Below are 13,622 nucleotides of genomic sequence, written 5' to 3'. Positions count from 1 at the left end.
CATGCACAAGAATTGAATAATCTTTTCCATTAATCTTAACTGTGAAAGGGCAGTTTATATGATTAATTTTGGTAGAAATGAGGACGGATCCTGAATCCATTCTTTCCTTTGTAATCACCATAGTATGAACAGTCACTGTTGTAATACCCCGTATTCTTATAAGCCACGTGTAAGAATTTTATTAGCCGGGAATACGTAAATTAAATTTAATCATAAATTTAATTTATAAGTATCCCTAAAAGTATATCGTAATAATAGAAGTTTGAAATTTAAATCGGGGATTTAAATTTTAATAAAGGAATATGACGGGACTAATAGAACAGGAAATACGACTGGAGTTTGATAATTAATATATCAATATAACACTCTTATCGGAGAGTTTAATATTTCGGACAAAATGTCGAAACTCGGAAGTCTCGACGTGTAATTAACGAATATAAGTTAAGATATATATATATATATATATATATATATATATATATATATATATATATATATATTAAAAAAATAATAATAAAAAAGTAAAGTAAGAGGATAAGAAAGAAAGAAAATGAGTGGGCGGCAAGTTATGAAAAAAAAGGTATCATTTGGTCCTTGGATTCTTTACTTTAATTAGTTTTAGTTATAAACTAATTAAGTATTATTCGTTAGTCTAAATTAAAATAAAATAAGTCCCGAGCGAATAATTTTGGTGTCATTATTCGTGAAATAATTTGAGGAAGCTATCGTCAAAGTTTCATGAAATTTGGACGTAGAAAGTTTAATCAAGTGGGATTGATTTGGACCTAATAAATCTTCCGAGATTTATTGAAAATAAAATATAAGTCGGATGAAAATAAAAATTATATTTTTATTCTTATTATATTTTATTAGATTTTTGGGTAAAGTTTCACAAAATTCGAAAGCCATTTCCGTTTAAGCTACGGACGACTATTTAAAAATTTGAGTTAAAGTGATAAATTAACCAAACTTATATATATATACAACTTCATTTAAAGAATTTGCACAGCAAATTCATTTCCTTCTTTCAGAGAAGGAAAGAGAGCTACTTGCTCTCTGAAACAGGCGAGAGTTAGGGTTTATGCGATTCCGAGCCGATTCGTCTGTTTCTCGATTCTAACTCCGTTTCTTCGACGATTACTCGAGTAATCGAGGTATTAATTCCGTATTAAACGTTTATTATAATATATTTCGATATATTTCGAATATATATTCGTTTATAAACGGTTACCGTATCGAATCGAACGTATACCTATTATTTTTACGTTCTGAATGTGAATATAGATAGATTGGATTGTGTATATGTGTTAGGAGCGGAAAAATGAGGTTGTAACACGTCGGAATGCCCCGGGAATCGAGTTTCCCCGGAGCTGTGCACGTTGGTGCACGGACGTGCACATATGGTACACGAACGTGCACCAATCTGGAGGTGCACGAACATGCACTATCCAGGGTGCACGATCGTGCACTAGCCAGGGGTGCACGAACGTGCACCAGGCCGACGCCAAAAGGGCAAATTCTTTTAGGGGCTTTTTTCCCAATCCGTTTGACGTAGTTTCGTCGAACTAAAACGTTTAAAAATGATAACTTCTTTTGGAAGAAAGTGAAAAGAGTTTTTAAACCTAAGCTAAGACTTTTAAAATGAGATTTTAAAAGTAAAGTTAAACGTTTAAAAAAGGAATTTAAAAGAGTTAAAGTCAACGTTTAACCGGTTTAAAATATTTAGCAAACGATGTTGCTAAATAATTAGTATACGACTGTGAGATGTTTTGGCAATCAAGTCTATACTATTAAATGATTTTAATTAGGTATTGCTATACCTAAAAGGACTTCTAGAGTGAAGTCTAAATGTTTTCTTGAGATGAGAACAATTTAAATAATTTTTAAAAGAACGAGAACATAAGTGTTAAGTGTTATATGTTTGTATGATTTGTCTGGACCTAGGTTTCAGGACCTAGATGTTTATACCAGAAATAGATATTGATGTGCTGTCTTGTGTATTTTGTATGTTTGATCCGACTAGCTGTCCAACAGTCAGACCAGGACTCCAGGGAGTCTGTCACACATACGGCAGGGCTAAGTAGTAACTTAGCAGTACTGTGAGTTTACGTGTTTACTTTTGAAATATCAATATTCAACTGTTTTAAATCCATAAATCGCAGTAGTATAAATTTAGCCAAGAAAGGTCCATTGGAACGAGCTACCTATTGGGCAGCAATAGGGTTGCGTGATCACCAACACCGATTTCTAGATGTACTTCTGTCGAGGTATAGAGGTATGTCTGTCGTGTAAGTCATTGGGAAAGTAGATGCCCTGACTTCACGGGTAAACCCTGAGACGACAGTAATACAGTTACGGTCGTGGGTAAAACCGCGATGGCAGTTTCATGATTACAGTCCAGGTACCAGAGATACAGAATTGGACGGCAGTGACTCGGGTCACGGTCTTTATTCTGTTGTCTATAAGCTCGTGATAAGAGTGTGTCTTTAAGGAAAATTGTGGATTAGGGTTCATATGGATCGACGTATTGATAATATTTTATATATATAACTGTTTTATATATATTATGCGATTTTGGTATTTATTTGTAAACTGTTTACTCACTCAGAAATATTTATATTTCTGACCCTGTTGTTGTTTCCCATTTTTCAAGAAATGAGCTTTGAGGTCAGTCGAGCTTCCACATCCCTTCTTCAGGAAAGCTCTTCTTTGGTAATGTACATAGGATTTTGTACTCTTAGTATGCTGCAATAGTATAAGTGTAATGTGCCAGCAACCGTGCCACCAGTCCTTTGTTAGGTACTCTGATAGGATCTAGTGCATGTGTATACCTTCTGGGTGACTGCTTAATGGAATATTGTATCTAGTTACTGAGTCGGCCTCGTGTGTTTTTGTGAGGGTCAAAAACAGTATGTTTAATATACGCCGGCTATGTGTAACCGGTCCGCTGTGTATTCTAATATGTTTAATACCACCGTTGCGAGACGTAGAAATTCTCTACATTATTTTATTAAAAATATTAACGGTGGCGTGTGGCTTGGAACAGGGCTGCCTATGTGTTAAGGCAAGCGAAAGATAAGTCCCTGGTTTTCCAATGCTTACACTCCAGGTTTTCAGAAGGAAGCGAGAGTTGAAATAATGAGGTTATCCAACCAGTACTTCTGAAAACCGGATTTCGCTTATATGTATAATTTCAGAAATGTGTTTGGTTAAATGAGAAACGTTTTAACGACATTTTCTGAAAACGGATCGCACGCGAGGTGCGATCTTTTAATTATATTTGCGAAAAATTTCTAGAGGTCCTAGGCTTGCTACGGGTTTCGGAACAACCATTCCCATTCCCTAGCGCCGGTCGTGACTTGGATTAGGGTGGAATTCGGGTCGTGTCAACTGTCTTGCCAAATCTATTGCCCAAACCTATGAAGAAATCTTCCTCCCAAGCACACAACGGAATCCCCGATAACGTAATCCAAACAAATCTCTCACCTGAGGTAAAATAATCATCCCAAGGTTTGATTCCAACAAAAATACTATCTGAATTGTGCGAAAATCTTGTTTGGAATGCCAAGAGTTCTGAATGATTATTAAACTTAATAAGGAAAAAGAACCTCCTAAGAAGGAGTTTGAGTCATGAATTACATTCATAACTTCCAACAATATCTGAAATCAATTTAACCGAAACAATAAGCGAGCAAGTCGCTAATTCTGATTGATCTCTAGTGGAGTTATACTCAAAAGTCTGATTGTTAACCACTTGAACGTAGGAACGTGATTCTCTGACAGATTCATGAAACACAGGTTTTGCACGGCGAGCAGCAGGAGGTTGGACGTTTACATGAGGTTTGTTCTGCATGGAGTGTTGAGTTGAAGGTTTAGGGTATTTAGAAATAAAACCCCTAACCCTGTATGATCCAATAATCACCCTATTAATCCAATAAAGGGAATCAATGACATTCTAATCATCATCTAAACGCAGAAAGCCAAACCGACGATTCAATCTATTCATCTTTCTAGCCAAAATAACTCTTCCATGAATGTTATATTTAGCAAAATCTTTTCTAAGATCCAAGTAATTCCAATTCTCCGGGAAGTTCTCAAAGTAAATGGATGTCGGTAATGGAGTCGAAGACTGGAGGTGGTGAGGAGTGGTAGATGGTGGCTGGCGGTGGTGATTGAGGGGAGGGAAGTGTCACGATCCAATTTCATGGATCGCGACCGGCGCTAGGGTATGGGTATGGTCGTACCGAAACCCGTAGCAAGCCTCGCGGAAAACCTTATATTCAATATAACCTGCAAGAAAACCAATGCTCGGGGGCAACCGAGACTTCAACCTAAGTCTAACAACTTATATAGCAGTTCTAATATAACTACTTAATAGCAATTCAAAACTATGAAACATGCCTCATATAAAAAATAATCCAATGTAACATGCCAAAGTATAATAATATAAAAGTCGTACCACTACGACAAACCAAAGTACAATAATAGAGACAACTAGTTCTACTGCGGTCTAAGAAGTAAAACAGTTGACTAGTCTGATAACATAAAAAGACCTCCGAGGAATCAAAAGATCGGAGATGACCAACGCTCTCAAAATCATAAACCTGAAAAGTTTGGAAAACAACGGGGTCAGATATACTGAGATGAGTTCATAATGCTATTTACATTTATTAAGTTTAAAACCCTTAAAACAAATCCTTTTATACTAATATATATACTTGATTATGGACAAACAGTATTGAAATAAAGTCCCAAAATATTTAACCCAAAGTAGATGGGAACAGATCCTCATCGATTTCCAAAGCAGGCCAGACATTGGTCAGCCAATCCCAAAGTACTTACCGGTGCACACAGTCTCGATACAAGCCTATCGAGTAGCTCGTTTCAATCCAGATCCATAATCCTTAAAATAGTTCACAAACATTTGATATACTAAAATAACGTGCGATACTTAATAAAGCGGTAAATAACACTATAAACTCACTACTTGCTTGTCCACGTGAATCTTGACAAACAGCTAACCCTGCGTAGACTCCGAAGCACGAGCAGTCTACGGATCTAAAACATTATATAAGTCAAAATCCGAACAATTCCTAACTCTAAGAATACTAGACTACACATAGGACTAGCATTTCACAACACAATCAAAGATTCAAACAAGGTAATCAAAATACCACCAAGTATCCATACAACTAATTAACAAATGAGGCAAGTTAAGCTTAGGTGAGTTCTTATCTTTTAAAACGAAACCAAAGTACTTAAATACTTAAATAGTCTTTACAAAACAATTACAGTTCCCAAAGTAGTGTGTTAGCCTTACTGCAGTATAGCTCAACACAACATGTCGGGAGACCACGTCTAACCCGACCCATCCATAAACCAAGTTTAAAAACCAAAGTCTTTAATTAAACCTTAAATGAAATCAAAGTTATTTAAAATAAGAACTCACACTGTAGCTTAATAATGCCATAAACAATTTAGCTTGCTAACACTTAGCAAGTAGCACCCCAAGTACATTTAATTATGCCTCCTCAAATAGAACCAATAAGATTCAACACCATTCAAGTATCAACTTGAAGCTAAAATAGTTCAACCGAAACCCTACATGATATATAACGCCTTGTATGCCTTATATTATTTAATTCAAGACAAACCACATCCTAAGATAATCTAACATTCTCTTAACAAGTTTTAAACCATCTCCTAAACAATTTTCAACCCTTAGTAATAAGTTCAAACCGAGTTTAAATTTAAAATGTTAACCAAACTATACGCTATTCCATTTAAACGATTTTTCAAAATCACCCCATGTATTGTTTAGCATCTAATACCCTATGATCCATTACTTTGAAATTTCTAGATTTTAGTTTAATCTTAAAACATAATTTTATCTCAAAAGCGTTAATCAAACGATAGTAAAATCCATTCACAAGATTCCCCCAACACACCCAATGTACGTTTGATGTCTAACAACCTAAGATTAGCTTTTAAGAAATTTCCAAATTTTTAAATAAGCATCAAAAACAGTTTATAACCCAAAATCTTTAGCAATTTGATAAGTCTATCAATTGTAACATTAAAACCAAATCACCCAATGTACAATTGAAATTCAAGAGACTAATATAAAATCAAATTAAGATTTCCAGAATTTATAATTCAAAGCAATATAGAAATACAATCAAACCACCCAAAGTATTGATTCATACAACGATCTAGCAATCTCTACACCACATAACAAAAGGGAATTGAACCACATACCTCTTGATTAGGCTAATAGCAATAAAACTCAGAATTCAACCAACCCAAATCAGCCTACAATCACACACATATAGGCTATAGGATTTAGAACTCATAGAATTGACGAACTATAGATGAAATCACAAGAGAATGATTAGGAACACTTACCAAGAACCAAAATTGAGATGAAATGATGGAGGAATGACCTAAGATAGAGCCTCAGCCGAATTAGGGTTCTTAGAGAAGTTAAAAGTGTTTAAAATCTATTTTAGGTCGAGTTAAGGTGAGTTTAAATAGAAATCAGCGGACTGTACAGTGCACGCGTCGCGCCCGCTACACCTCTTTCGCGCCCGCAAAACATGAATCGCGCCCGTGATTCATGCATGTCGCGCCCGCGAAATGCTACTGCCTCCGATGAAAATTTGAGATTTTGAAATTGAAATCGAAAACGTTTCAAACTCCGAGATTACTTCTAATACATCTTAAAACACATTTTAAAAGGTTTGGAACCTTCAAAACGCAAATTTAAGTGGCCGAACCACTCAAACGAATCCAAGGTACCGTTTAGGCTTAACAGAATAAGTTAGAAATATGCGGAGTGTTACAGGAAGGATGCAGAGCGAGCTGTCATGGTTTAGGGTTTTTCTAAAATATAGGATGTTTTTTTCATTATAATTAGTTAATTGTGATAAAGTTAATTTATCAATAACATGTAATTTATCATAACATGATGAAATTAATATTTATCATTACAATTAGTTAAACGTGACAAATTTGATTTATCACAACAAATATATGACCATAACATGATGAAATTAATCATCATTATAATTAGTTAATTGTGATAAATTTAATTTATCACAACAAATAATTTAACATAACATGATAAAATTGTCATATAACTAGTTAATTGTGATAAATTTAATTTATCATAATAAGTAGTTTAGCATAACATGATAAAATTAGTTGTCATTATAATTAGTTAATTGTGATAATATTAATTTATCATAGAAAAATACTATGATTTTAATGACGAAATTGACATGTCACATTTTTTATAAATTTCAATTTTTTTGTAATAAATGTATTTTGTGATAATTTATATGGTGATGAAATTCCTTGATAAATTTCATCACAAAATTGTTATTACATTTTATTATTTACAATTGTATCTATATTCAAACAATTGAATATGTTAAATTCTTGTTAAAATCAATGAATAAAAAACTAAATCAAATCAAAAATTACATAAAATTGTAAATGAGTAAGTATTCGAAATAATAAAATAACTAATAGCATGCAAACATGTAAAATATTTTCTAAAATGAAAATAAACTGAATTAGGGGAACATCCATTTATTTCATACTAATAATTCTCATTTGTAAGAAAAAAAATTTAATAAAATAAAATACATATCAATTTTCAAACTGACATATTTAAGTGAATAATTTTAAAATTATACAGGAAAAATAAAAGTGTAACGAAATCTAAAATATATTTAAGTAAGGCATCACACACCAATCATTAGATGTTTCGCCATCAATATATATTTTTTCGCCATCAATAGATGTTTTGTATATGATTGAAAAAAGTTATTAATTTTCACCTGTTGATTTTGAATTTGGTCATTTAGTTCACTAACTTGCTTTTCAGACTCAAACTTCTCAGCTCGTAAATGAGGTTCAAACTTTGATTATTTAACTGATATCCGTTTGGGTCCATATCCAAGTCCACAAACATAACCAGATTTTTGCTTATCTCAATTTTTTTCCTCCCATCAATTGCAACGCCTTTCTTAAGTGCTTTTGAGCGAATAACTTCCATTTATTTCTAAGAGTAGAAATATGCTTTAATAATATTTTATAAAATTTCATTTAGATAACTATAAAAAATAATCTTATATGTTTTTCTTCCGCTTGTGGGTCAATCCAGGAGTCATCTTTTTTATGGTGTGCATAGAGCCTCATTTCAGGTTGCTCTTTATCAACAGCTTCATATGTTTTCTAGAAAATACATAAATGGAGTAAAAATGAAGGATAAAATATTTAAATACCAAATCAATAAAAAGATCATATATAAACTGATATGTACCATTTTATACAAATGTTTGCAATAAGATTTGGATTTTAAAGTGCGAGGAAAGGCTATTTTCGTCCAATTATTAATGTTTACAGTGCTTCGCACTTATTATAATAAAGCCAAAATATAAAGGTTTTATAGGTCCATGCCATATTATTAATAATCCAAGCTTAATACAATTACAAACATACTATTTTATACTAAGCTAGTCTAATTTATTCGTATTTCAGTAGCATAAAGTCGTAAAAGAACATATACTTGATGAGATTCAAGCCTTTTCTTGAGTGCAAGGATTTCTGGACAAGCTCATACTAGAGGAAAGGCTTGAAACTCTCGAGTTTTACTCGTCCAGTTATGAAGAAACTCGAGGAATGAACAATACTCGATGTGTGTATTTAGCATTTCATCGAGTTTCTTCGTAAATATACAAGCACAACTCGAGGATAGGCTTGATACTCTTTGAGTTTTAAGTCTTTCCTCGAATTTCAGCTTCTGCAGAGATGAAAAAATCATGGAAATGATGTAAACTCGTTTAATTGCGAAATTCTTTGAAAAAAAGTAGTACTGTCTTTCAGAACACAATGCGTGAAGCTTAGTTAGACATAATTGGAATCATAATACTTGCAACTAATTAGATAATAAACTACTTATTTTTAGCAAATGATAAAAGACAATTACATATAAAAACTGAAAAGTTATTTTAAATGGTTCATGTCCATTATAATGTTCACAAAGTTTCTTCCAGTCGTTAATTTTACATCCTTGGGTGGATGTTTTTCAGCTTCCTGATGAGTAGATAACTTTTTATAATGCAGTAGATACTTGTAGTTTTTAAATCGCATAGCCTTTAATCCATATACTACTTCTTTTGTATGTAAATCACTTAAATCAATATAAAATTCACTCTATGATCAATAAAAAACACACAAATAGTCACATATTATAAAAATATAATTAATTAAAATAGAAAATATGATAGAAAATAGTATTTTATTTTACTTGAAAAGTTGTAATTAAAGCTTTCTTTTTTCATCTTTTATCTCAAACCAATAAAGTTCATTTAGCGGTGCCATTAATCTAATGACAATACCAATTTCTATTTTGATGTTTTTTCTGGAGGACCAACTGGTAATTTGTTACATTTTACATTCAAAATTTCATCAATTTTTTAACTATTTTTTATTTTATTTTTTTATTTTAAATCCTCTAACTTTTCTTCCACCATTCTTTTTAGAAAGAGAACCTAAAGAATACAAGAAAGCCAAGAAAACAAGTAAATCGGTAGGAATTACTATTGCATTGCATATGTGATTTTTTCAAACGAGTACAATAGTTAGCATAGAGTTCATCCATTAGTCAATTAACTACAATACTTCCATACGATTTGTACTAAAAGTAACCTAAATTTCTCTTTTAAAAACCAAACAAAATAACGGCAATACTTCAATAGAAACCCACCATATGAATTCGAGACTAACGTAATAATGTAATAATATGGATAGAGTTCATCCATAGTCAATTACACGATTGAAAAATAATGTTTAAAACTGAAATGTCTAAGCAATCGACTAAATAATTGGCAAAATGATATACCACCACTCATGAAATAACATCGACAACCATACTTTCATTGAAGAACCAAGTGATCTACCATAACTCATGATGGAATGAAACCCAAACATAGAACTGAAATCTCAAAGCTAATAGTTTAAAACTGAAATCTCATTCATTTCCACAATAGTTAATACACTACTAGAAAACAGTTAATTAGCGACGGATTTTAGTGACGGACGTAATATCCGTTGCTAATTTCTTTGTTTTGCGACGAATTTTGCTAAGGTAATCACATCCATAGCAAAAACAAGTTAGCGACAGACTTTCTGTCGGCAGTCCGTCGCTAACTTGGGGGGAACTTGACAACAAAGTTCAGCGCCAATTTTTTGGCAATTTATATCGACGGAGCTCCTAATCCGTCGCTAACTTGACCTAAAATTGAAACACTACGTTTTCATTTAGTCAATTTAGCGACAAATTATGAATTCCGTCGCTAAATTAGCGAGGGAATTCATAATCCGTCGCTAAATTGTTGGACCAATGAAACACACTGTTTCATTAATCCAACAGCGACGGATCATGTCCATCGCTAATATCAAAACCTATTAACTTCCAGATTTGTGCTTCTTGATTTTGTTTTTCTATTCTCATCTCTGCTGCTCCCTTCTTCTTCTTCCCCTTTTCCTTCGACATTTCCCCTCTTCCTCCGCCGTTCCGTTTCTGACCTCCGCTCTTCCTCCGACGTTTCTCTTTCATTGGCGTGTTGCTCTTCCTCCGGCGTTTTCCTCTGCACAGCCCGACAGCCACCGCCTTCCCCTTCGCCGCCGTCTTCTACTCTGCTCGCCGCCGTTCATCAGTTAGTGTTTTTATTACATTATTAATTATTTGATTATTTTAATTTTTAATTATTTGCTACGTTAATTAATTGATTTTTTAATTGATTTGTCAATTGATTTGTTATATTAAAATGTTTTTGTTAGATATAATTAAATTAGGGCAGAATATTCAGGTTTAATTTTAGGGTTTAGATTGGTAATTTAGATTGCATTTTAGGTTTAATTTTAGTTTAAATTGGTTTATTAGATTAAATGTTAGGTTTAATTTTAATATTAATTGGTAATCTAGATTAACTTTTAGGTTTAATTTAAATTTAAATTGATAAATTCGATTTAATTATAGGTTAATTACTTGTGTAAAATTATTAGTAAAAATATTAATTAAATGGATATTTCAATAATTAGGCTAATACTTAGTTTAAATTATTATTAAAATAGAACTTTAGTTTAGTTGTTAAAGTTTTAGTTTAATTGTTAGGTAAATTTAAGAGAATTTAACAATTTAAATAAATTACTGTAATTTATGTTAAATACTTAGGATAATTATTAGTTTTAGATTTTTTATTTTATTAGGTTAATTAATTGTTTAATTAGGCTACAAATTAATTTTAGGTTATTTACTTATCTTTAATTTTAGATCAATTAATTGTTAAATTAGGATAATTTGATTTTTTAGGTTAATTTGTTATTAATTAAAATGTTTAGGTCAATTAATTGTTTAATGTGGATTGTATTTTGGTTTGTTAATTGTAATTTGCTTGCAGGACTTTCTTGAAAAATGGGCGATGCTCATTTTTAGGGGATGTGCTGCCCAATTTGTTTTTTCAGAATATTAATATATTCATTAATTATTTAATAACAAAATATTGAAACTAATTGCATGACAGGTTCGATAGCCGTCAGTTGGTTGCAGCAGTCCGACATTGCACATCGATCCTTTTTATCTGTTGTGGTTCTGCTCTGCAACAAGTAAGTACAATTATTCTTTTAATTTTTGTTGTCGTTTATAATTAGTTAATTTATAAGCTGTTTCAACCAGAATTGTCCTCAATTTTATTCCCACCGAATAAAATTGTAAACCTAGCCGTAGAGTTCGCGTCCCGTGTTTTCAAGAGATTGAACGACACGGGATTGTACAGTTTGTACAGTTAAAACTGGTGCTTCCGTAACTCGATCACAAAAACCATATATGTCTAGTAGCGGTAGAAAAATATTTGGTTGTTTTTCAGCGTTTGATCTCCTGGTGGATATATAGTGTATGTCTTGTAACGCTTATTCCTCACGGAATATATAATTAGCCTTACAAAGCATATACTAAATATCGCATTGAAAGAGAACGACTCCGGAAGGCTGCCTAATATTTTTCTCCGTTGCTAGGCATATATCGTGGCCGAGTTAAGGGGCGTCAGTTTTGCGAATGGGATAGGTCCATACTTTAAAAGAAGTCAATTATATTGTATTTGTCATCTTCGAGTAAAAACCCCTAATAATTATATGTGCTACAGAAATGGATCCAACCCCAAAGTTGGATGTATAGGCGGCTGCTGGGCGGGTTGCTATACACAGGTTTTGACGAGCGCGTACAAGAGTTTGTAAATTTTGCTTTATACCATCCCGCGTGTATGAGTGGGTCCAAGATCAAATTCCCTTGTTCTAGGACAAGGTGTAAAAATACGAGTTATCGAGATGTTGAAACGATGAAACTACACATTTTGTAGAAGGGTTTGTGGAAGATTATCAAGTCTGGGTTTTCAGGGGGAGGAAAATGTTTTAAATCCCCGTCCCGTTGCACAGCTACCCGAGTATGAAGTTGACATAGAAAATGAGGGAGGGTGACGAGTTCAGTTCCTTTCAGAGAACGGTTATCGATGCTGCCGAACCACAAGTAGTGTTCACGGAGGAGGACTCAAATAATGAAGCTAAACATTTTTATGATATCATGCGTACGGCAGAATAACCTATATCCCCCGGTAATAGTAAATACTCTTTCTTGTCTGCAGCTGTTAAAATGTTGGACATAAAATGTCGACATAGTGGGTCAGTATCTTTAGTAGATGATGTGATCGAATTTATACAAGAACTTCTCCCAGAGGACAACAAGATGCCAAAGAACTTTGCTGAAATAAAGAAGATGGTTAAAGGTCTTGGGTTGCTGGTTGAGGTTATCGATTGATGTTTCCATAATTGCATGATTTACTGGGGGGAGCACGCGGGGTTAACGCGATGCAAAATCTGCAATTACTAACGGTGGAAACCCCCCTCCCCCCAAGAGGAAATTTTGTGAAAAGGCGAGTTAACGTCCCTTGTAGGAAAATGTTTTAGTTTCCTATAACTTCGAGGCTGCAGAGGTTGTACGCTTCTAAAGCCACCACCAAGCATATGACGTGGCACGCAGAACACGAGATGGTTGATGGTAAGATGTGTCACCCGTCAGACTCCCCGGTCTGCAAACATTTCAGCGAATTGCATACAGAGTTTGCGGAACAAGTTTAAATTATCAAATTAGGCTTGTGTACTGATGGGTTTCAACCATTTGGGGGCTTCGGACAGCAATATTCACCATGGCCAGTAATAGTGACACCTTACAATCCCCCCTCAGAGATGTTCGTGAAAGATGAGCTCATATTTTTAATAGTTCTTGTCGCAGGTCCCAGAAATCCTAAATAACAAATGGATATTTTTATGCAGCCGTTAATAGCTGAGCTGAGCAAATTGTAAGAATTTGGAGTCCAAACATTCGACGTTCATAAGAGGCGGAATTTCCAAATGAAAGCGGCACTTATGTGGACAATTAATGATTTTCCCGCTTATCCCATGTTGTCTGGCTGAAGCACATCTAGGAGACTGGCTTTCCCACACTGGATGGAAAATACGAATGCATTCTCGCTTACAAAGAGTAGAAAACAATCGTGGTT

Source organism: Mercurialis annua, linkage group LG3 (assembly GCF_937616625.2).
Source record: "Mercurialis annua linkage group LG3, ddMerAnnu1.2, whole genome shotgun sequence".
NCBI classification, from domain to species: Eukaryota; Viridiplantae; Streptophyta; class Magnoliopsida; order Malpighiales; family Euphorbiaceae; genus Mercurialis; species Mercurialis annua.
This window is presented reverse-complemented; position numbering follows the sequence as displayed.